Genomic DNA, 24,765 nt, shown 5'->3' with positions numbered 1-24,765 from the left:
GGATTTTAACTCCCTTACTGTCACGAACTAGACACAGTTTCGTCTTCGTTCCAGATCCAAAAGAGTTGTACCCAGGGATATGAAGTTCGACTAGAAGATTCATGGGAATACCGCTCCCACCTCTACTGATATTTTTCCTAGTACTCATGTCATGCGACTGTGTGATTTGTTGTTTCCAAGAGCAATTATTTATGAGATTGGGAGCCTTCACTCAGCTGTTGTGCTTCAATGACAAGCCGAGCGACATCACTGATGCCTTTCTCCCTCGATGTCTTATCACCCGTTCTGGAATAGCATTCAGCTACGAGAATTTCTGTACTTACTACTTGTAAAAATTCCCTGCAATTTATTCACCATCATTATCGCTTAAAATGAAGTTTCGAGGGTTTGTGTTCTGGACGTTGGAAACAGCACATATATCGACTGGAAAGTTCGGTAAGTAAGATGTCTCAAACCCAGTTTTGTATTTCGAAATACTTACCAAATAATCTACGTTAAACTTCTGTTTGGACAGATCCACCATGTTAATACCATTGTATACTGTATCTAGCAGCCTATCAACATGGACATCAGTACATCTCATCAGTGGGTCTCTTGCGTGATGAGTAATCCAATTACACCCATAACTGGTTTGTGGAAGAATATTTAGTCATTTGTGCATCCCTTGAGGTTTCAATTGCTTCCACTTATCGTTCGACAATTGTAGCTTTCAAATGGATGTCTATTAGTATTTCATATATAAGACAGTTAGAATCCTCTTGAATGCTTTATTCAAGAGTGAGTTGTCTCATATCTACGAGATAAGCCTGCCATAAATTCTACAAGCCTTGAATTATTACACTTCTACACAGGTATTTTCTGTGTACTGTATTTTTAAGTTCATGAACAGCTGTCTCCATTATCACTCAATAATGTATATTTCCCAAAGTAATGATATGACTATTATGATTTCGATCATGTGAACATTAACCCCGTAGCAGCTAATTCTGTAAGTAGTCGTAATCGGTATATGATTTCAATTTGGTCATTATAACATATATAAACCAAAGGTAGACTCTTCAGTCTTTTATGCTGATCCTCAACCTCTTTGCCTGTGAAATGTGCAGCTGCTAACGCAGTTTCGATTTTATTCTTGTATTTGTCACTCTTTGGGTCTTTCACTCATCCTCGTGAGGTGTTGCCCGCCCTATGCACGATGGACATGTTTTGTATTTGACTCCATGCTTGCATTTGCTTTTGGGTCCACTTTTTGATTTTCGAAATTTTTAAGAGTATTAGCACAAATAAACCGGGCGTTCTTTCTGAATTCTTGTCTTCAACTATTGTTTCATTGTAAAAGATATTGTGTGTTTACTTAACATATATGGTTTCATCTACGAGGCCCCGTGGGGTCTGTCTAATTCAGTATTACTCTTTCGCTTAATGGAGTCAGTAGTAGCATTCCCTTATCTTCATCATCATCTTCTCTTCTACTACGACGTGATGCTGCCGGTTTCTGGTTTAAATATTTCTGAGAAATAAAAAGCTAGTTGCAACTGCACAAACGTTAACAATTGTAACTCCCATCGAATAGCCTTCCACTCTTCAATAACTTTACGCTGTTTTCACGATATGCTGCTGAATACTACATTGTTTTTTTGTTACCATACAGCTTATACATGGACTCTGAGACTACTGTTGATGATGATGGGAGTCATGTGTCTCAGCTGTCACCTTGATTTATCCACCTATATCGGTTAGCTTTGTGTTGTCATCTCGGATTATCTCACTGACATATAGTTTACTTTGCTGGAATTCAGGATCCAACACCTCGACGTTTACAGCCCCCGTGTTGATAAGAATTTCAGTTCCATTAATTTAGTGTGTAATGCCTCGAATTTTCTGGCAACGTGACCTGCTGATGGCTCCACTCTTGACGTTCCCGTCTGTGAAGGCGTGTCAGAGGTAAACACACTGCAAGTCTCCGACACCGTTGACCTCGATACAACACGTCCAGTGGATGCTGCGAAGTCAGATGCCAGGTTCCGTGCAGTACTGAGGCGGTACCGTCGTGCACTTACAGAAAAATAACAGTCCTCTATTCCTGATGTCACACGTGGTCGACCGTACGCTCTTCTTCGGAATTCAGTTTTGGTTTCTATGAACCGACACCACATCCTAGAAACAACAGACCATTTCTATTGAGCCATTGGGCCAAGTCAATTTGTAACTGTCCCCTTTCCATTCTTTCTATGGTCCTCTACCCCAGAAAGTCTGGTACGCGTCTTCTCAGTGAAACACTGCACCGTCTGTGACTGTGTACACAGCGATCGTAGGTGTTGGACTGCCTGGCCAACACTTACCCGTTTGATAGGTGCCATGACGTCATAGTTGGCGTGATTGTCCGGTGATCGGAATGCCATCTTCCGTGCAGTACGCGATCGTACAGATATCTCTTCACAGTTTGTATGATTATACTATAAATTAGACACAGGGTGGAGAAATAACTGTTTAATTCTTGACACCAGTGTATTTGTTTACAACATTCCTCCAGATTGCTGTGAGCACCGCTATTTTACATGAAACTATACTAATGATTTAAGCCATGTTACCTGCTAAGAAAAATCTCGTTGGAATTTCTGGTATACCATAACAGCTTTAGAAAGCCGTTTCAATCACTTCCACAGCACTGCAAATAGAAGACGCATACACGTCATCGTCAATGCTCCCATCAAGTCTAAACGTGGACAAAAAGAAAATACAGGAAACTGAATACTTGTCATTGTTTTGTGGAAATTACTGACCTTATTTTTTCAAATATATGCAACAGACGTCTTAATCAGTCTCCGTCACGTCAAGACGCAAATGCATTGAGAGAGCGCTGTGGGCAAATGTTTTAAACACGAACAAACTGCTGGTACTGCTGAGAACCCACCCAACAGCGCCGTAATATCAACAAAAGAAAACCTATATATAATATCAGGCAAAACATGATAACTATTATGGAAAGACGAAAACAAGCTGTAGTTGCCCAAGCTTGCTGCCTGGATTGCTGCCGGCCTAGGCATTTAAAAAATTGGTAAACAGTTATAACATTTCCAGCATGATGTGTTGGTAACCCAGTTATCGTACACGCCTTCTTGTCATTCTGGCGGATAGACATTATTTGCTGCAAAATCATCTGGTCTACAGTCATATACTCCTCTGCTCTCATGTCCTTAAATTCTTGATGCAGAAAATTCTGAGCACATTTCTCTGACAGTTGTTTACAACAAATCGACTCGTAAAATTCTTCTTTGCTCAACCTATTTCATCAATTGAACACAAGGCGTACTGATTGCAAATAAATGACCGCATTATGCCTTTTTTACACATTAAAATATTCTAGTTGCGTTATAATATTAAGCTTCTCTACTGTACTCATGCAAATTACTTGAAGAGTGGGGAGCATGCACATCATTGGCTCCCAATTAGAGGGGCCTCATGTTTACAAGGTAGATCTGCATATTTTTAAGGTGTGTTGTGATGGCATCTATGTGTCACTTTAAATTTCTCTTACAATGATCTGCCTGACATAATCATGAGAATCAAACCAGTCTTATACAGAACTGATCAGTGTCTAGCAGTTGTCCCATTAAACAGATATTTTGCACAGATATCCCGATTGGAAGAGAATGAGGGGTGGGAGGATTTAACCTTCAGTATTCAGAAATTTACCTATAGTTAATGGCTATTCTGACAACAATACAACTTAGTATGTGTTGTGTCGCAGCGGAAGTGAATAACAGTTTATCGCTCTTCTTCAGTACACGCATTTATGGACTCTGAATACTAATAATAACATGATTCAGATAGTGCTGTACTGCTATCGTTTTGTGATTAAGCATCGTCGAAATGTGTAACTGTCCTGAAGTCACGATCAAAAGTAAACTTCCATTTTTTATTAAGGTTCACTTTTGGAGTACTTAATATATCCGATTCGTAATTTCCCATTAAAATTCACCAAATATACGTAAACTTCTCTTCGTATTAATGAAATTATATCATTCTCTTCCCGTTTTTTGCGTATTTCAAATACAGCACTGACCTATGAAATGTACGCATATTTCCTCATTGTACCACACATGATGTTCTGTATTCAAAGAGCTGAATTGCATGCGTACATGGTCTTCAGAAGAGAGGTCGATCCGCTTGGGGGGCCTAGCATTAACTACCGCACAAGCACTTCGAACCTGTTCTGAATTGAACATCGCACCTTGTCCGAATTCCTCCTTTCTTAATCCCTCATCGTATTAGATGCAAGCATTGGGAAATACAACAGCTCATCCTACACATTCAACATTTTCCTTAGTCTCTTCTGACGCTCGAAGGACACAGACCCCGTCCTAATTCCTTTCACACTCTCAAAGAAGCTTCCGCACGCGCCATCGAACGACATACTTATTCAGTGTGTCAGCTAATAAGTCCCAAAGTTTTTCGTAAACGTCTGTTGCTAACATATTTCGTCCAACTAAAAGTTCAGTATTTTCCAAATCGCATAAAATGCAGCATTTTCAAATCAGTGTATATGCATAACCAGTCATCACCACCACTTCACAACTCATTATAAACTGTTCGAAGTTAACAGTAAGGGAATCAAAACCACGTGTTGCAGTCATCGGAAAATATAAGTAAACCCGTAGATCGACCGCATGCTTTTAAAGACATCTTATTAGCAAACGGTTCTGGCTATTTCTTGTAGCTCTTCTCCCATATAAAAACTTATATCAATACGTCATCTTCGCAACAAAGAGAGATATTTCTTTTACATTTCTTAACAAAAAAATTTGAAGTATAATAGAAAAATTTTTAATTTGAAATTAGATTGCGAATTCCTGAAAGTTGCAAGTTACTTTGTTCACGGTATGTGTACTCTGTACTGAATTATTGTGGACAGTTGCGATCTTGGGAGGTAAGTAAAGCATTACGTATCCTTGGTGAGGCTCTATGGTGCAGTCAGAAGCGGTCGTCCCTCTTTAGATTGTATCCCAGGAAGTTTGTCAACAATGAAATATCGCAGCGCATGATGTGGGCAGTTGCGTAGCAACATTGCGATTCTGAATCGTGCTGCGTAAACATATTGTCTGTGCTTACGTGCTTCCTATCGAGTTACTAGTTCTGCTATAGTTCTCCATCTTAGCGCCACAAGCTTCTCAACTGAATATCTGCATCGCTTGCCGAAAACCGTCTTCAGATAGAAGATCGTAGAAGGGCAGCGTTGGGTGAGACGCTGAGCGGAACCGTAAGTGACCAATCAACATTTTGCTTACTCAGATTAACATCATTTGCTGTTGATGTCTTGTGTAGATTACTACTGCTGATCACTGTGGCTTCACATGCCACACCAGATGTATCTAGCACTATTTAGATATTTAATCATATCTACTAATTTTCACAGAAAAAACCCTTCCCATGATTCGAGTCGACGATCAAGTTAAGAGAGTAGTTTTACAAAATCGTCTGACACGGTTTTGGATTTTCAGGTACCCTGATGTGTACTTAGCATTCTATTAATATGGGTAGTTTCTTAGTTTCCATTTACATGCGAAACTGTTAGCCGCCCGCCAACGGTGTTTTGAGTGGTATTAGCAAACAGTATCACGTTACGTTCTACACGTTGTGTAGATTATCATGTTCCTTCATTTTGTTCAGAGTGCAGTCAACGAAAAGCAATCGCGCGTTTCCCTTTTCTCTGTTTACTTTATTACGTCACAAGAAGCAACTACAATTAGTTTCACAAAGCTATAATGACCCATCCCATGATCGCCTTATGAATCACTAGCAAGCCATTGCTAAGACAAGGATACAGGTTTTTTGTTTTACAGAGAGTGCAATACTACTATAATGAACAGAGTCGTGAGCTACTAATAATGCTAAGGCAAGGAACGAATTTGGATGGAAGGTATGGAAGTCTGTGCACAATGTTCTACACTGCTAGAGACGAAACCGATCCGTAGCCACCCTGTAAGACAATTGTAACTGTCTTCAGGTAAAGGCGATGCTCGCTGTCCAGTTTACGGAAAGACTACCCTTCCCCATCATTTACTGTCCAGTTCTCTTATGTGGGTGCACAAAATAACTGCACAGGGCTCGCTTTCTTGTAGTGAGCTACTTTATGTTTATTAAGTCAATACATGTTAGCGAATGTATTTAGAGCGATTTTGTGTAAAATGCGTTTCTATAAACAACGGCTAAGACGTGCAATGTTGTCAGAGGCCTGTGTATTGTGAGTGGGAAAACAAAAGGATCGGTAAATGTGGCGCCTTGGTGCTGTCTGTGTTGTAAATCTGCATTATCAAGTTGCAGACAATGCTGAATTAATGGACGTCGAGAGAGTTATTGGAATTCTCCGATCATTAAATGCGTTACTCGTAGACTGCATAAATCTGTTCCCCTCAGAAATATCTGCGACTTATAGGTGGAGCTACACTGAATAGACTCACTTACCGCACATTGTCAGTATATTTTGCAAAGTGTGTGTGAATTTGTCCGATGGACTGGGAATGATCAAATTCATGTAACTAACCATAACCTGCCGTAATGGACTATCCGTCATACACTGAAATAGCTGAAGTTCCTAAACACTTATGTGACCCACTTATGATGCAGAGCGAACTGATTCAAGCCCCTATGTTTCTTCAGATGTTGGGAGAGCTGAGGCTACGGTTATATATTTGATATCCCTGATGCTATGAAAGATATCCTACCCACTGACAGCGTAGACAACGAATTTGACAATGTCGAACACATGTTGACAGGATGTTACACTTGGGACAGGATCATCCTTGTGGTACTTTACATAAGAGATCACTTAGAACAATAAATATGTACTCAGGAGGATCATAGTGTGAAGAAGGGCGGAGTAAAGTTATTTCGTTCAGTCACGTAAGAGGATTGAATAGCATATCCTGGGCAAGTATCGTCTATAAACAAAGAAGCGAACAGTTCTCGTCGTGGATCAAGATGCTTTTTTCGGAAGAATGCTACTACTGATGCACGAGATGACCTAGAATCAATTGGCCCTGTCCGTTTTTGGGTTATTGAGGAAAAAGATAAAGAAATGGATTTTAAACGCACCCACAACACATGCTTCGCCCCCGTTCCCTTCCGGATTGTTAGCAAATTGTGTATGGCACTGTCTAGTTCCATGATATTACAATTTGCTAGTACAGAAAATTCTTCCGCAAATTTTTCTCCGTTGATTGGAAATTATGTCAAAATGTTACTCGCCAGCTGCAGACACAAAAACGTTATTGTTTTCCTACTTCAGTGCCATGGGCGAACCCAAAGGGGTGAGGAGGGAGCAGCTTACCACCCTAAAAAGAAATAATATCGACAGGCTGAATTCTCTCAAGCCAATTACACAGATTCAAACATTCGGTGTATGTATGAAGTAGGTGGAACATATTAGAAGTACGTATCAGGCGTATGGATCGTCATACCTCTATCTAATTTCATCCTTCACAGCTAAAGTTACAGAGCTGCCTATCTTCCATCTTCATCCCCATTCCCCCACCCCCAGCAACAATCGATCAAGTCCCATTAATTGCTATTAAGAGGTTGTGTGTGCGTCCTACATCTACATCAATTCTCCGCACGCCACCTGATGGTGTTTTTCCGTGGGTACTTCAGGTACCACTAAGAGATCTCCCCATCGCTGTTGCATTCGCGAAAGTTGCGGGGGAAGATTGATTTTCGGTAAACCTCTGTATAAGTTCCAATTTCTCGAATTTTTCCATTGTAAAATTTTCAAGATGAAAAAGAAACTATGTGATTTATTCGTCTACCCCCAGAAAGTACAGTCTCGCATTTACGTGGTAAACTTTTTAAAGGCACATTTTTAGCCATAGCATGTAAATGTATTTTTTTTAATCAGAGAACCCTGTTTAATAAAGTATGAAAGCCAATGCAAGTAATCTTGTGCGCGGTCTCATATGATCGCTGGTGAGACACAAAAAGGATGTCTAGTCTTTTGTTAATGACTTCTGTTATGTGTTCTGGAATGGAGTCGAGGGAGAGCCTCGCACGTTGGACTAGCCGTTTTAATTTAAAATCTTTAATTTTATAAAAAGTCACTGCGTATTGCAGGGCGCATACTCGCGCATACTAGTAATTATATAAGGAAATTTCCACTGCGCATGGACGTGATACCGACTTACGGATAATCAACATATCACTAGTGATTAATATTGTGTTCCCAATGTAAGTAGCATAGTGCACTCCAGTACTTATAGTTATGATTAACGCTATTTTCATTTCATTATATGTTTAATCCATGATCCTAAAATTTCAACATAATACGTAAACTGTATTTTCAGTATTTATCTCATTTTAGCTCAGAAATAACGTGGCCCACGAACCTCCTTCTTACGGCGACGAAATTCTCTAATTATATGTCCGATGCCACCCTATCATGGTTTAAATATATTCCATTCATCTCAATTCACTTCAACAAAAATTAAAAAAAAACAAAAATAATATAAATAATTATATATATATATATATATATATATATATATATATATATATATATATTATTTACAACTTCTGTGTTGTGAACAAACCCTCTCTTGTTGCGTTTGCCACTGGAGCTCGTTGAATATCTCTGTAACACTCTCACGCAGACTAAACGATCCACTGGCACGCCACTTCTCATTGCATCTTTTCTCTCTCTTTTCTATTAGTCCTACATGGTCAAGACGCCAAGGTGACGAGCAGTATTCAAGAAATAGTCGAACTTGCGTTTAGCAAACCACTTCTGTCGTGGACTAGACGCATCTCCGTATCTTCCGTCCTGCGATGTCCGTCTGGTATCCGTGTTTGGATTACTGAAAAATGGAATACAACGCGTCGGCTTTGACCAACGACATGATGTATTGCTCATATTTGACAGCAAAGGCGAATACTGGGAAATAGAGGAATGCAGAACAGAGAAAACGTATAGTACGCATTTCACGTACATCCATATTTCGAATAAATGAAAAGCACCAGTTTGCTTTTGTTCTACAATATCACTTTTTTTGCTAACGTGTTTTCGGCTTACAAGGCCATCTTCAGACATTTACTGAGTAAATGTCGGAAGATGGCCTTGTAAGCCGAAAACCGGATAGCAATAAATGTAGTATTGTAGAACAAAAGCAAACTGGTGCTTTTCATTTATTATAATGTTGTTCTACGAAGAACCGACGGAAGATTCTGTTAATACCATATTTTGAATATAATATTACGTACATTGCTTCTTTGAGACATAGTATTCTACTCTTCAGTTGAATTACAATCTCAAGTGAAGAGTGGAATATTAGTGGAGAAAACAAGAAACCACAAAAAAGGGACAGAATTAACGTCAGCGTGGACTACCACAGTTGACATTTATGAACCGTGTCCCGAACTTGAGTCAATCTGTGTTGGTTAACTGCAGTAAGTGGTACGAATTAAAAGTATGTCGACTCGTAGGTCAGCTGAAAAAATGGATACAAATTCTACAGTTGTTCCTTTCTATGCCTCCACTACTACTAGTACTCTATTCTTCAGTGGATACTAGTGTTAGGGAAGGCCAAAACCTCAACAAGCAAGACGAGAAACCGAAAGTGCGTGGGATTGGCATCCTGTACCTCATTTCAACTACGAAAGTCGTATCCTGTTCTTCAGTGGAATGGTCGGAAGCAGCCGTTTCTGATTTGCTTAGGTTCCAGGCGAATTTGTCAACAGTGAAATATCTCACGACATCACGAAGAAAGTTGCGTAGCAACATTGAGATTGTGAATCGTGCTGCGTATACATATTTTCTGTGTTTACGTGATTTTCGTTGAGTTATTCCTTGAGCTAAGTGCTTCTTCTTGGCGACAAAGGATAGTCAACTAAATATCTGAATTGCTTGTCGTGAAGCTTCCTCAAGAACATAGTAAGCCAGCGTTGGGTGGGACGCCGTACGGAACCATAAGTGATCAGTCAATACCAGTTCTCGCTCATCTCTGAGCCACACTAACATCTTGTGCTGCTATTGTGGACTGTACGTTTCTGGCACTGACTGTTGCAGCCTCACATTTCAAATCGAACGGATCTAGCAATTTTTTGGATGTTTAGTTGTACCAGTTACATTTTACTGATAAAAGGGTCAATTACAGATATCCGGGTTCATGATCATCGTACCTGAGTAGCCTTATAAAACTGGCGGTCGTGGTTTCGTTAAATGATGTACTCTACTGGATTTCCTTCATTCTATATTTTTCCAATATTTTCTATGATTCTTTATCAAGAGGGTATATTGGTCTTGCTCCGACGTCGTTCTGTGTCGTATTAGCATACTGAATCATTTAGCATCCTGCAAAACGTGTTGGTTACGAACATAATTTATTTTATTCTGCGCTACTCACCATCTGCCGATACACGCACGCACAGCAGCGGGAGAAGAGGGAACCCTTTCCTACCTAGAGAGAAATAGACATATGTGTAACGTCTACGAGGAGCAAGTTTGACCTCTCCTGAAGAAAGTGCTGCGAGAATCTTTCTGATGGTCGATGTAGATTCCACTAAGGAGACGTGTCGCACTGTTATCTCCTGACCTGTCCTCGAAGTAACTGACACTATAATCCTCTATTTGAGAAATTAGTTAAAGTATCTACATGACATGGATGGACGTCATTGTAACTTCATATCGGGAGACACCTTCGGCGGATGTATACGAGTAAAAGGTTTACAGCTGTAATTCTCTGTGAAATGTAGAGCGGCCACCAGATTGCAGTAGTGCTGTATGTGTTTAGTTTTGTCAAGAGGCCTGCCAGGATATATATGAGGCGTGAACACTGTCAGATGTGGAGTGATCACAGTGAAGACATGTCACTTACTCGTGTGAGACGGCTTATCTGCACCTGACGGGTACACCATGGTTATCTAGAGTTGTCTATATTTACTACCCAAAGAACTGAACAGTGGTGCCATGATTCAACAGTACAGTACAAGAGTCTCTATAAACCGCTTGCATGATGTCGTGGTACACTCGTTGCAAGCAAGATCGTCATGTTTGTTCTGGATAAAACTTGTCTGGCGACCAAGTCGAACGTCAACTCGATCCCAGTGCCAACATCTACATCAAGGAACTGTCAAGTTGTGGGCCAGCTTGAATAAGAAAAACTTACGACTGTTTTTGGCATCATTCAAGACTGAATCGGTGTGCGTCGTGGCCAGTGGGGAAGTAGTGTAATAATAATAAGTGAGCTGTTATTGCAAAGCTCTTTGGAAATTTCACTCGACATTGTAATCACCGAAACAGACTAATATAACAGGTCAACTCATGAAGCTCCATTTTGTTTCCCTCCAACCCTTTCATTTTTTGGTCATTTCGGCATTTGCAGCTTGTGTAGCAAAGCCTAAATGTGGTGGCAAGTATCTTGCAGAAATTCTGAACGTCGTTGTCGAGTCCTGATTTCCGAACATCTGTAGTGTTGATGTACTAAAAAGCACTTGCTGTGTCTACAAATTGTCGCCAATGCTTGAATAATCATATTTATATTCGCGTTTGTCTGTGTTTGATTGCCTCATAGCGTTATGACTGCCGCATAATGTTCGACGATCATACCACGCAATACTGGTCCTTTCGTTGTTAATTCAGTTGTGAGGCTGCAGTCTACTCCCAAAGAAAATATCAACATCTACACTTAAATATAAACTCCCCAATCCACTACACAGACTATTATAGATGATACATCACGTCGATAATACAGGTTCTGTTCGCATATTGAGACTGGGAGAAATTGCGCTCTAAATGTTCCTGTGCGTGCCCTCATCTCTCTTATACCCATGATACCTACGCGGGTTTTGAGCTAGTGACATCCGACAGTCATACAGACTGTCATAATTAACTTAACAAGAGTGTGTAAGAACTACGTCGGCTCCTTTCCAAATAAGCTCGTTTAAGTCTCGACCATTTGTGTTCCACTGTTGTATGGGCTGTACCGAGTTCTTACGATGCTAGCAGCGCGTTCTTACGATGCTAGCAGCGCCTCTCTGAATTTGTATGGTACATAGTACTAAAAAACGGAATACAACCCGTCAGCTTGAAAAAGGCGTCACAAGTTACCACAGATAATGTAGTGCGAAGACACAGACGAATGTTGACAAAAGAAGGAATGTAGTACAGAGAAGAGAGAACGTCGATATATACCACATATATCCCAATTTCGAATGTAATGTTACAAATATCGTTTTTTTGCAGTGCACGGTCCTGGTATCCTCTTATTGTGTTAAGTCATATAGGCCAATAGAAGGATAGAATACAAATGTAATCGAAAGCAAAGAAAAATAAATAAATAAAAAAGCGGCATACGTAACTGTGGCATGAAATACCTTATTTGATATATATAGGTTGTATGACTTAGGTCAAGTGAGACACAGGACAAAAATTTTACATATGCTAATTTTCCACGTTCTGTAGTACTATTGCCAACTCAAGAATAGGATACTAGTACCAGAGAAAGCTAAAATAGCGAAAAACGAGAAATCTGTATCCAATTCTTCAGCTGAACTATATGGGTTAGTTTACCTATGAAGGTAAATTGAAGAGTACGATACTATTACTAACGAATACGAAAAGGCTACAAACGTGACATCTGTAACTTGTACTTCTGCTTACCTATATGGGTTAATACGTAGTACTAGCGAAGTTGGAAAAGCAACAGACGTACAATTCTTGTCCTGTGATTAAGAGTGGCGTTCTGCTATTAGTGAAGGCGAAAAAAGAAAACAAATGTACAATTTTTATCCATTACTGCAGTTGACCCACGCAGGGTGTTTTCGTAATACGGTGCAAAAATATAACAAGACATAGAGAACCCTCCACTGAACAACTTGAGGTAGGGAAAACGCAGTCGGGATGCCAGCTTAATGGTATATGGAAGTAAACATGTCTACCTCTTTGTTTAGCACTGCTGGTTTCTTACGTTATTTATTAACAAGCGTTGAAGTTCACAAGTATTGTGCCGTTTATTAATATACACGTTCTCAAACGATATAATCATTGCTATTTGGTAGCTTCAGAAAGTAACGAAATTTGAGCAAGTTCGGTTACTTGGGCCCAAACAATAGTGACTATTTCAGAAAGTCAGCAACTAATTAACAGAAGCACAAGACAACACGCTTCTAGTGGTTTCATGTGCATATTTTCATAATGATTAGATTAAGAAGTCTACTTAGAACTCTCGCCCTGTTGTAATTTCAAACTTGATGCCTGCCCAGCAGCTAACAATGCATACGCTGTCATTGTATTAGATTAACGTTTGAACTCAGGTCTATACTTGAAGTGATTATAAATCTTTCTTCGCAGATGTTCCGAAGGCTTTTCGGCGCGTTCTGCCTCCGCCTTCGGGGGGAGTCAGATGATGAGTCTTACGAAGACCTGATAGATGAAGATTTAATTGGAAAGCCAGAGGTGAGAAACACTGAGATTTATTGAAAAAACTAATTGTTATTAGGAGCATGCATTTTCTACTTACTAAGACAATTACCAAACATTATATCACAAATTGTTATCATGACTACTGAAAGTTGCAAGCCTATCTTAGTTATTCGAAGAACTGTCAGTCTTCGAATACCAGCTGATTTCGTACGTTCTTATAAACGAGTTTCTAGCATCAATCACAGGAAGCATCGATGGACTGCCTAGATAGTCGTTTAATGATGACATAGTACCCAGCAGTCAGATAAAAACTGCTCTTCATATCTGCACATAAATTCCAATAATCTCGGGCACAATAGATGTTGTGCACCACATTATTTATTGACGTGACGTTTATTCACACGTACATTTTCATCAATATAGTAAAAGGAGTGAGATGTGTAATGCTATTAGTAACATGTAAAACTTCAAGAACTGGCAACAAACTTGATGAACTAATTCATCGAGTATTTAACTTGGATCACTATACCGCTTACAACATATTTTCGATCTCGACACAAGATAAAATACTATCCATATTCTCATCATATTACCATCTGAAAACCAGTCGAACGATGAGCAGTTAGATCTCAGGTTTTTCGATACATGAATTGAAAGTTGCAAAGCTGCGAAATTTGATAACTTTAATGTTGCAATAGTTTTTATTTTATACGTGAATAAACACCCTGGAAATATTATACTTCTGATAAACAGAATAAATGCTAGTAACCACAATAGAATGAATTGTAACGGTGGAAACAAATCTCCCACAGAGGATGAGCGTCGCGCGTTGGCGGCTGCGCTCAGACGTGGACGAGTTGGTGCTGCTGGCAGCGCAGGCGGAGAAGACCCGGCCACCGCCTGCTGCTGTTGACATAGACTGCGGCAAAGTCATCGGGAAGGTAAGCTGGCACTATGGCTGTCACTAAAGGTGGATGCGACACACTACCAGCAGGATAGGGGTCGACGAAATTCCCGTCCTTGTTCACATATTACGCATTAATGAATCAAGAAGCACACCGCCGCACTCTCGCTCACCCCTACCTTCCACCGCCATCATCCCGCCCCATTTCAAGCTCATACATTGCTACCCAGTGACGTTGTTCATCATCAAAATTGAGGAGTTCTTCTAAATTACCGAAATACGAAGAAATAATACTCCTGACTTTGACTAAACTGTTCAGTACACGAATCTTACATTTTTTACCGTTATGATATTGCTGCAGATCGGAAGCTAGCGCACAAGTTAGCATACTCCTTGGAAGGAGCTTACTTCTTACTGCTTTTCTTTCCTGTACAAACTCGAAACCCGACAATTTCTTGAGACTACATGCCCACCCACCACATACTATTCGCTTTTAATGAGATATACTGAGGTCATAGCTCCACTAATTTAGCTGAAATAGGTCTACAAATCTCCCAGAGTATTATCACGTAGGAAGTGTGATTTTATTATTTTATTTGATACTGAGGTTTTCACGTTTTTCTCACGACTCATTTCATAGTACTAGTAGACATCAAATGGTATCCTTTACGTACAGCCTCTTTCACACAAGTTACGAATTTTCAGACCACAACAAATTTGCGCAAAACTAATCAGGCTGAGAGATCTTGTCATCGTTCATGAATGTATTTCAAGCCTCTTTCGTTTCACCTGTCACACAGAAAACAGAACAACCACTTGTTATGTACACTTTTCGCTTCAAAATCACCTTACACAATCTTTGATACTATTGTTAAGTGGTTAAGTTATAAGTATTAACGCAAAGAATTGTTTTGCTGTGCAGGTGAATGACGCATGGATAATTGTGACCACCGCCGAGATCCATGAGCCTCCAGCGACGGTGAATGACGAGGACATCCCGCCGATCCCTCGCCGCCGCAGAGGGTGTCGGAGGTGCTGGGCGGAGAAAGTCGGGGCGAAGACCGTTGTGAGCCCACATGGTGGCCGGGCTCACCGCTTCACTGCCCACTAAACGTATATTAAGGATGGCAGATGACGAGGAACTGCAGCTGATGCCTCGTCACTCTGGATAGTGTTGGAGTGCTGGGTGGTGAAAGGGGGTGAAAAGACTGTTGTGCTCTAACATCTTGAGTGGGGACATTGAGCCATCAATCAATAACCACATTCGTGAGACAAAAATGTGGATAGTTGACGAAGTACTCCCTTCGATGTCACGTCGCCAGATATTGTGTCACAGGTGCTGGGTGAAGAATATTGTGTGTTTGTCTGGAGTCTGAACAGATAAACATGTTCATCGGGCAAGAAAGCCGCAGATGACCTGGAAGACCCGCAGATGTGACATCTACATAGAGGGTATCGAAAGTGCTGGGAATGGAAGATTGGGGTGAAAACTATTGTTGCACTTGCATGGTGGGTGAAGACACTGGTTCACCAGCCAATAAACATATTCATGAGACATGAAGCCCATCATATAACGAGTGATTCCCGCCGATGCCACATCGCCAAAGTTGGCATCGGAGGTCCTGGGTGAAGAAAGTCAGAGTGAAAACCGTTGTGCTGTTGCATTATGGGTGCAGACACAAGTTCATCAGTCAATAAACATATTCATGAGACATGATGCCCATCTAATAGCGAGTGATTCCTGCCGATGCCACATCGCCAAACGTGACATCGGAAGTCCTGGGTGAAGAAAACCGGAGTGAAGACTGTTGTGCAGTTGCATGATGGGTGGGGACACTCTCTCACCAAGAGGCAAGAAGTATAACAGATGAATACGAAGTCCTGCCGATGTAATGCCGCCAGACATATGTCACATTCGTGTGAATTAAACATGTATAAATTGTATAAATATTTGAACTGAATAATTGATTAAATTTTTGAATCATACCTCTGTGATTTGCTGATTTCATATGTTCCTGCGTTAAGTAGGCTTTATTCTCACTCTGCTCTCCCTTAACAGATACTGAAATAACAGTTACTGTTTTCGTCAAGGTTTCATGTCTCTCCCTTTATAAATGTGACTTCACACAGTGAAATATTTCACAATGTTACTTCTTAAATGTGGATCTCACACAGCACTTTTATACGTGAACTGCCCCAGTTGAGTACATAGTCTGCCCTTATTCAACAGAAAATCACAAGTAATGTCGAGGTCATTTGTTTCACAACTCCTGGTCAAAGCACACAACGGGTCTTTTATCTTAGTCTTAATTTCTTCTTGCCAGTGATGCTCTGTGCTACAATATATTTACTAAATTCCTCTGATCCTTAATTAGCAGAAAATTAAATAGCTGTGTAACATAAAGAAAAGTGAATGGCGAAAAGATGTTATTAGCTCAGATACCTACACAAGAAGAGAAGCGAAGACTGGGGTCAACACTCTGAACATCGAGTAAAACCTGCGCGGAACGCTAAGCTAAAAACTCTCCATCACTTCGCTGAACTTCAATGGTATGTTTCTGGGCGTAACAAAAATTTACGTTCCAGATTAATAAATAATGATACTGTTCTGATTTTACAATACAGTCTGAATTAATAGTGTCTGTTTATATTCATTTCTGCTAGGGGCAAAATTGAAGACGCTACACAGAGTAACTAGCAATGTAACAAGTGATGTTCTCTGTGGTAGAGCTAACTGAACATTTAGATGATAAAATAGTCATGCAATTCCTTACTTAACACTGCAAGATTCGACATTACCGAAAAAGGACCTACAGGCAAAATAAGAGGACTGTAGTAAGTGGTGATATTTAGTCAGTGTGTCTAACTCAATTATTAAATCCTCAAAAAGTATAAGCATAGGCTGAACTGATAATAATATTTACATAGTATGACAAAATTTTCGATAAAGAGAATAAAAAGATAAAAGTATTTACATAGTACTACAAAAGTTTCAAATAACATGAAATGATAATAAATATGTAGATACGCACAGATAGCCTACATATGTGAAGTCAATTATTCTTTACAAGTGAAACTTGGTGAGTCTCTTTCCTTTCCTCTTTTTTTATTGAAAAATCATAAACTGTTCCATCATCAAATTTTCTTACGAACACAGATCACTTGTTGTGGAAACTTCACAGAAAGTGAATATCTTTGGGTTGCTATGTCGGCAAAATAACGAACTAATATGTGCTTTGGTTTATTGCAGTAGCATACCGTAATTGAGAGGTAGCACATTTTCGTCCCCAGTCCAAAAATGTTGCCGTGGCGCTGTATCTTGTAGTTCCTTCCTTATATTTTCAATTAGTTGCTGGGGATTTGGATGGCACTGTAGATTGACTGGGAGTTGGGCAAGCAGGGGCTTATAAGTGGCCTGTTTCTTAATAAATTACAACTCCAGAGCACATGCGAATAATAGGCATTTACTCTCAACCACACGGAATAACAACAATCTTATCTCAGAATTGGGCAACAGTAAGATACACTGGAACATTCTCTAAAATATTTGCATACTATTTGTCGGTAGAAACAAACGATACAGCTTATGCCCACAAAGATTTCACGAAAGGACATCTAAATATACCGACAAAAGGAAGGCGCCTTCCTGTAAATAACTTCAGAAGAGCACACAAATATAAAACAGCTGCCTGTAAATAACTTGATAAGAGCAATAAAATGATAAAAGCAGACTGACTTATTGTAATTAGCTACAATCCACTAGTGCCAGCCTTAACCACATCCTAGAGAAATCACGAAAGAACAATACAACCACATGGAATTAAATCACTGTGCCAACAGCAAGATAAACGGAGTACAACAACTTTCGCCAAAGGCTAACTTTGTACAACAACTTCCCTGCGTTTCCAAAATCACAATCAGAATGTCACACTACATGACACCACAATCCCCCATGCAAATAAACTAAAAAACAGTTTTACCACAATCAAATTCCTCACGGCCTCTCTGTGTATCTTTACACTTAAACCGAACGAATCCATTTAATTTTATCTCGTACAGTAATGTAGTCTGTCAAACTCTGAAAACTACCAGTGCTTGGCAGTAGGAAGCACTGTACACAGAAGCACCAATCACTTTATGCTCTGCTCTGCCTCACTGTAACCAGACTCTCCACCGTCCTTCCACTTGGTCTATGATCCACCGCTTTCATCTGGACGTCGCTACCCGAGACTTATGACCTGATCATCTCATCAAACAGCTGTTTGGTTTTTACACCGTGTCCTAAATGCCATTATTTACTCTCAGAACTGGATTTAGTTAACGTTTCAACGTTACACTCAGTCTTAGAAGTCATATTCATATTCACCCTTTCTCTTACACAACTTCTATTTGGTTCAGCGGCTTCTGAACTTCCGTTTCAAGGCTAATACGAATTTGAACTTCATCACCAGTAACACCATCACAATAATTTTCATTAGACATCAAAATAATATCAATGCTAACATTATTATTTACAACAACATTATCAAGGACCAGACGGCCCACCTAACTATTCGACGGAGAAGGCAGAGCTTATGGCCACAACATTTGCATCGTCTTTCATACCGAATCTGACTCCTCCAGATCCAGCATTCACACTTGAAACGGACCAAGATGTTACACGACTTGTAGCCAAGCTCTCGATCGACGACGCACTAGTACAAATTACATTGGGTATCATGTATACCAATGCTAGGAAAGCCCCTGGGCCTGATGGCATTCAAAACCGTGTCTTTCTGGAATTCACGGAGAGAGCCGTAGAGTAACTTGCACACATAACAAATGCCATCCTAAAACACCAACTCTCCCCTGACTTTGGAAGGCGGCTAAGGTATTGATGTTCAGGAAGCCAGGGAAAGACCACTCCCTCCCACAAAATTACTGACCCATCAGTCTGTTGTGCTCGCTCAGCAAGATTTTTGAGAAGGTAATACTAAAACGCATCACTAGGCACTGCATCGCAAACGACACACAAAGACCGCAGCAAGTCAGCTTTGGGTATCACCACTCAACAACACGACAACTCCTCCGCGTAGTCGAACATATAACACATGACTACAACATGAGCAAAGTCACGGGGGGCCGTGTTCCTGCACTTCGAAAAAGTTTTCGACCGTCTGTGGCACAACAGACTACGCAAACTAAGCGGTTTCCCGAACAGACTCGTATGTCTCCTACACTCTTATCCCACGAACAGATGTTTTAACACTGACGTGCAGGGCAAACAATCGACAACATCACCCTACACAGTGCAACTGATATATGACCTATCGGACACAAAACGATGAAGAACCTATCTGTTACAGGTATTCTCACGCTGACGGAGAGATCAACACCGGCACCTACCGCAAACGCCGCTTAACAGCACCGCACGAGGTCAAAGGCATCGATCTGCATGATACCCCCTACTAAAAAAGCATGATATCCTCTACTAAAAAAGCATATCCATGCATGACCCTTGCAGGCAGCAAGACATCCGCTACTGCTCTTACTAACCACCTAACTATCGCAGACATTTTCTTCCCTTGGCTCTTGCCTTGCATTTTTTCCCCTCTGCACTTCAAACCGGAAAAAGAAGTATGGGGAATCATTCCAGAGACGACACGGTCCGCAAATGTGTAAATATACTGAAATAATCGACTTTGATAAGGGTGATATTACGATTACCTATATCCTGTGAACGAGTATATTGAAAACGGCGTAGCTGATAGAATGTTAAAGTGCTACTGTCGTGAGCATCTATGGAAAACGACCGAACGACGGTGAAACTGGCACAATTGGTTGGGCGTCCGCAACTTTTCACAGAACATGGGATTTGGAGGCTTGACTGCCCTCCAATGCAGGATAGATGGGGATGGCGACCTGTGGCATCTCTGTCGGAAGAGAAAATGCTGGTGCACGCATAAGCTTTACAGGGCACACCGTTCATTGTAGATTGTGGAAAGCAGCAGACGAGCCCTACGTGTCCGCATGTTGGCCCAACGACATCGCCAGTTACGACTACAGTGGCCACGGGATCGCCAAGATTGGATCGCGGATCAATGGAACCGTATCGCTTCGTCGATGAATTACATTTTTGGTACACCAGGTCGACAGTCATCTGCACAGACGCAGTCATCCACGCCAACGGCCGTTCCAGATGTGCATAGCGCCTAGCAAGCAGGCTGCTGGTAGAAGTATTCCTCCATGGGAGACATTCTGCTGCGCTCACATGGAACCTGCGGTAGTAATCGGAGATACGCACACGGCTGTGTATCACCTGCACCCCTTCATGCTTCATGCCAGTGATCTCATCTTTCAGCAGGTTAATTTTCCGTGTCTCAAAACCAAAATCGTGCTAGAATGATTTGAGGAGCATGATGGTGCACTGAGGTTGATGTCTTGGCCACGAAATTGTTTTAATGTGAATCCGATGGAACCCATTTGGGTCGCTATCGGGCGGAATCACCACGTGCACAATTCGGCAGCCAGCTGTTTATTGAGGAAATTATGTTACTTGCACTAGGATGTCTGGTGCGACATACCTCCACAAACACAACGACAAACTGTTGAAGCCGAGTCAGAGACGTACTGCGTTCCAAAGACGGACCGACAAGTTATTAAGCAAGTGGTCATAAAGTTTTGGCTCGTTACTGTAATCCACCAATAATAGTTAATAGCTGATACTTACCTGAGATCCGCTGGCGATAAGTCCTTTCACCCACTCATTATCTTCTGTACTTACAGTTTTTGTTGAGGTATAGAATAATATTTTTTGCTTAGCTAGGTTTCCACTTACCTTGCGATATCAGCACAAGTGCATCTAGAATAAAAGGAAAAACACTGTATGCACACATCAAAAATTATTTTTCCTGTCATAGAAGAAGTAGTAATATGTGCTACTACTCACGTAGCTGACTCTCGGCGAATGTCGTCATCTTACATGTGCTCTGAGGACAAAAAGATGGTCTCGTTACTTTCGGTACTTCATCCACAATATGCTCGTAACCCCACGACCTCTGAGTGGAAAACAGCGTTAGTTCGCTGTTGATGGCATGTATGCGAATATCAACAATACCACCAAAACTCCAACAGATCTGAGTAGAAAAAGGTGTCGTAGGTGCTGGTTGTGATACACCATTATCGATCACCTACAGGAAACAAAGGAACGTTGCATGTAAACGAAAAAAAAAAAAATACAAACAAATAGAAATAAACAACGTTCGCCTTCACGTAACTCATTCGTGAGAAATGAAATTGCCTCATCGTCAAAAAGCGGTGATGGTAAGCTGTCAACGTCTGAATAAAAAAAAAAAAAACTTATTATCAGTGCCACTGCCATCAGGCTTCACAGAAAGTTTCCCGACTGGTAAGACGAAAATGAGACGGGGCCGTTCGTCGCTGATATCTATACACAGGCGGTACACGCGTCTGGTTACAGGTGCATGTGTACGGAGAGTGAGAAACTGTCACACAGGATGCTGCGTTCGTGGGAACCTAACAGATTGCTGACATTCGTACTTTTCGTGGGAGCAAGAAGCGCACCTATAGTCTCGTCTACATGTACCACTAACTTCCTACTTTTTGTGAGAGCGAAAGTGGATTGCAGTTCACACGTGCGTCAACGCACCCTGTCATACTGCTTAGTGACACTGCGCAGTACGTGTAATCCAATACGCCTTTGCCTATTGCCGAGTGATATTACGCAAACGTTTGTGGTACAGTGATAGCAGTATAGGCGATTTGGCGTGACATTACTAAGGTCGCGGCCTTGGGTCTCTTGGAACAATGCTGATGCCAGCAAGTGCATCAGCGACAGCTGTATCTGCTCGAGACAGGTCTTCGTATTCATCTCCAAGAGCAGTGAAAACACTCAAAGTTAAATACTTACCTGAAAAGTGTAAGTGAGCTGCGGAAAAAATAGGAAGTGAATAAATTAAAACTATGCTTTTTTAGAAAAAGCTGTTCCATTTCTTGGTAAGACGGTTCAACAATCTTCGTACGTATTCTGAAGTGTTCACAAACGTATGTTGTCTGTATTTCCTGTGTACCTGCTTGAGGACAGTACAGCCTTGTGATTCCAGATTCTGGAGAGGAGCACATTTGTAAATCTCTAAAATCTAAGACATCTTCTCACTGCCTTTGACGTAAATGATGCCGTCCTTAGGATCATACATTCGAATCGATGATATAATACCTTCATAAGCCACTCCTTCATTACCACGGTGATTTGTGTGGTTACACCATGTCAACCAAGCCGATGTTTCTCAAGTTATAGCAGCTGCAAGCAGCTAAACGGTTTGGGCCAAGCACCGATTATGGAATATCTCGTTAGTACTTTTCTGGCTTCGGAGAATGCATCGAATAGAACGTCTTTGAACACAAATTGTCAGCGCTCATCGTAATAGTCCCGTGTTTGTGTAACGATATTCGCTCTTTCATGTATAATTGTGTGATACTCCACATGCTGTGTAATACCTCTACATTATTACACTTTGTACAATTGCTGTTAGCGGCGAGTAATTCATGAGATGATCGTGTAGTATTAATACTTACGTTGCAGTGACCATACGGAAATTTTACGATAATTCGATCCCTGCTTTGAACAGTCCATCAACTCCTTTTTTTCTCTTTTTTAGTCATAGGTCTGACAGGTCTCTTGTTGCCCGAGGGCCCAAAACTAATTCCTTTCCTGTGTCAACCTTTTCATCTAAGAGTAACAATTACAACCTAAGAATTATTTGCTGCGTGTTTTCCAATCTCTCAATGTTTCTTCGATATACACATTGAACAGTATGGGCGAAAGACTACATAGTTGCCTGATGCTCTTTCTAATCGGAGCCCTTCGATCCTCATCTTTCAGTCTTCCTGCTCCATCTATGTTCACGTACATTAATATAGTACACGTCTTTCCCTATATCTTACCAACTCTTTTCCCCGAGTTTCACCATATCAGCGCACACTCCGCTGCAGAGTGAAAGTCTCATTCTGGAAACATCCCCCAGGCTGTGGCTAAGCCATGTCTCCGCAATATCCTTTCTTTCGGGAGTGCTAGTTCTGCAAGTTTTGCTGGAGAGCCTCTGTAAAGTTTGGAAAGTAGGGAGGACGTACTGGCAGAAGTAAAGCTGTGAGGACGGTATGTGAGTCGTGCTTGGGTAGCCCTGATGGTAGAGCACTTGCCTGCGGAAGGCAAAAGTCCCGAGTTTGTGTCTCGGTCAGGTACACAGTTTTAATCTGCCAGGAAGTTTGATTTTTCCCCGAGATTCGAAATTCTAGCGCCATTTCACATTTTCCACCGCTTTTTACGGGTGTCAAATCCCATGAACGTTTCTTCATTTTTCTTCAGTCACGCTTCCATTATTAGCAGCAACGTCACAACTACACCTCTGGGGCCTTTACCTTTCCTAAATTTGAACTGTTTAACATCTAACAAACACCAAATTTTCTTACCATTGTACTGTATATTATTTTTGCCTGCAAAGTGGATGCATGAGCTGCTACTGCAATACTTGGCACATTTGACTGCTCTTGCTGTCTTTGGAGTTGTGTGGATGATGTTTTCAGAAAGTAAGGTGGTATATCGCCAGCGTAATAAGTCCTACACACCGCTGTGAATAGTCGTTTTGTTGTTGCTTCGCCAATGGTTATAGAAAATGTTGTCTGTTTTTTCCGCCTTATTTGATGATACGTTGTCCAAAGCTTCGTTGTAAATTCTGATTCTCATTTTGAATATTCTGTCTCTTCTCTGTCGACTTCTGTTTCGTCTTCCATCTCGTCGTCAGACAGTACTCCCCGTCACAGCGGCCTTCAATGGAGGACTCTTTCCACCTACCCGCTCTCTCCTCTGCACTTAATGGCGGAATTTTCATTGCACACATAATGCCACCGTTCGTGCCTTTAGTTTCACGAAAGGTTGTGTTAATTTTCTTCATGCTCACTCACTAATTCCGACAATGATTGATTTTTGGTTTCTTCACATTTCTCATGCAGCCTTTCCACCTTAGCTTCCCTACATTTTCTATTAGTTCATCCATAAGTGACTTGTTTTACTGCATTCCTGAATTTCCTGAGTCATTTCGTACTTACTTCTTCCCTCTGGGAGACGTATTTCTTCTGTTACTCATGATTTCTTCGCAGTTACCTTCCTTGTATCTATGTGTTTTCTTTCAAAATCCGTGATCACCCTATTTAGAAATGTACATTCCTCTTCCACTGAACTGCCTACTGAACTATTCATTACTGCAGTATCCATAATAGATAACTTCAAGTGTATCTCTTGATTGATCTGTACTCCACAATTCCACCTCCTTCGTCACTAATTTTTCTTGACTAGTCTCTTAAACTTCTGCCTACTGTTCATCACTACTTCAGTGCTATCTGGGTCCATATCAACCCCTGATTACCCTAATAATCCCATGTATGGCTGCAGAACTTT

The sequence above is a fragment of the Schistocerca piceifrons genome, chromosome 6, assembly GCF_021461385.2.
Source record: "Schistocerca piceifrons isolate TAMUIC-IGC-003096 chromosome 6, iqSchPice1.1, whole genome shotgun sequence".
NCBI classification, from domain to species: domain Eukaryota; kingdom Metazoa; phylum Arthropoda; class Insecta; order Orthoptera; family Acrididae; genus Schistocerca; species Schistocerca piceifrons.
Note: the sequence above shows the minus strand (reverse complement) of the source record.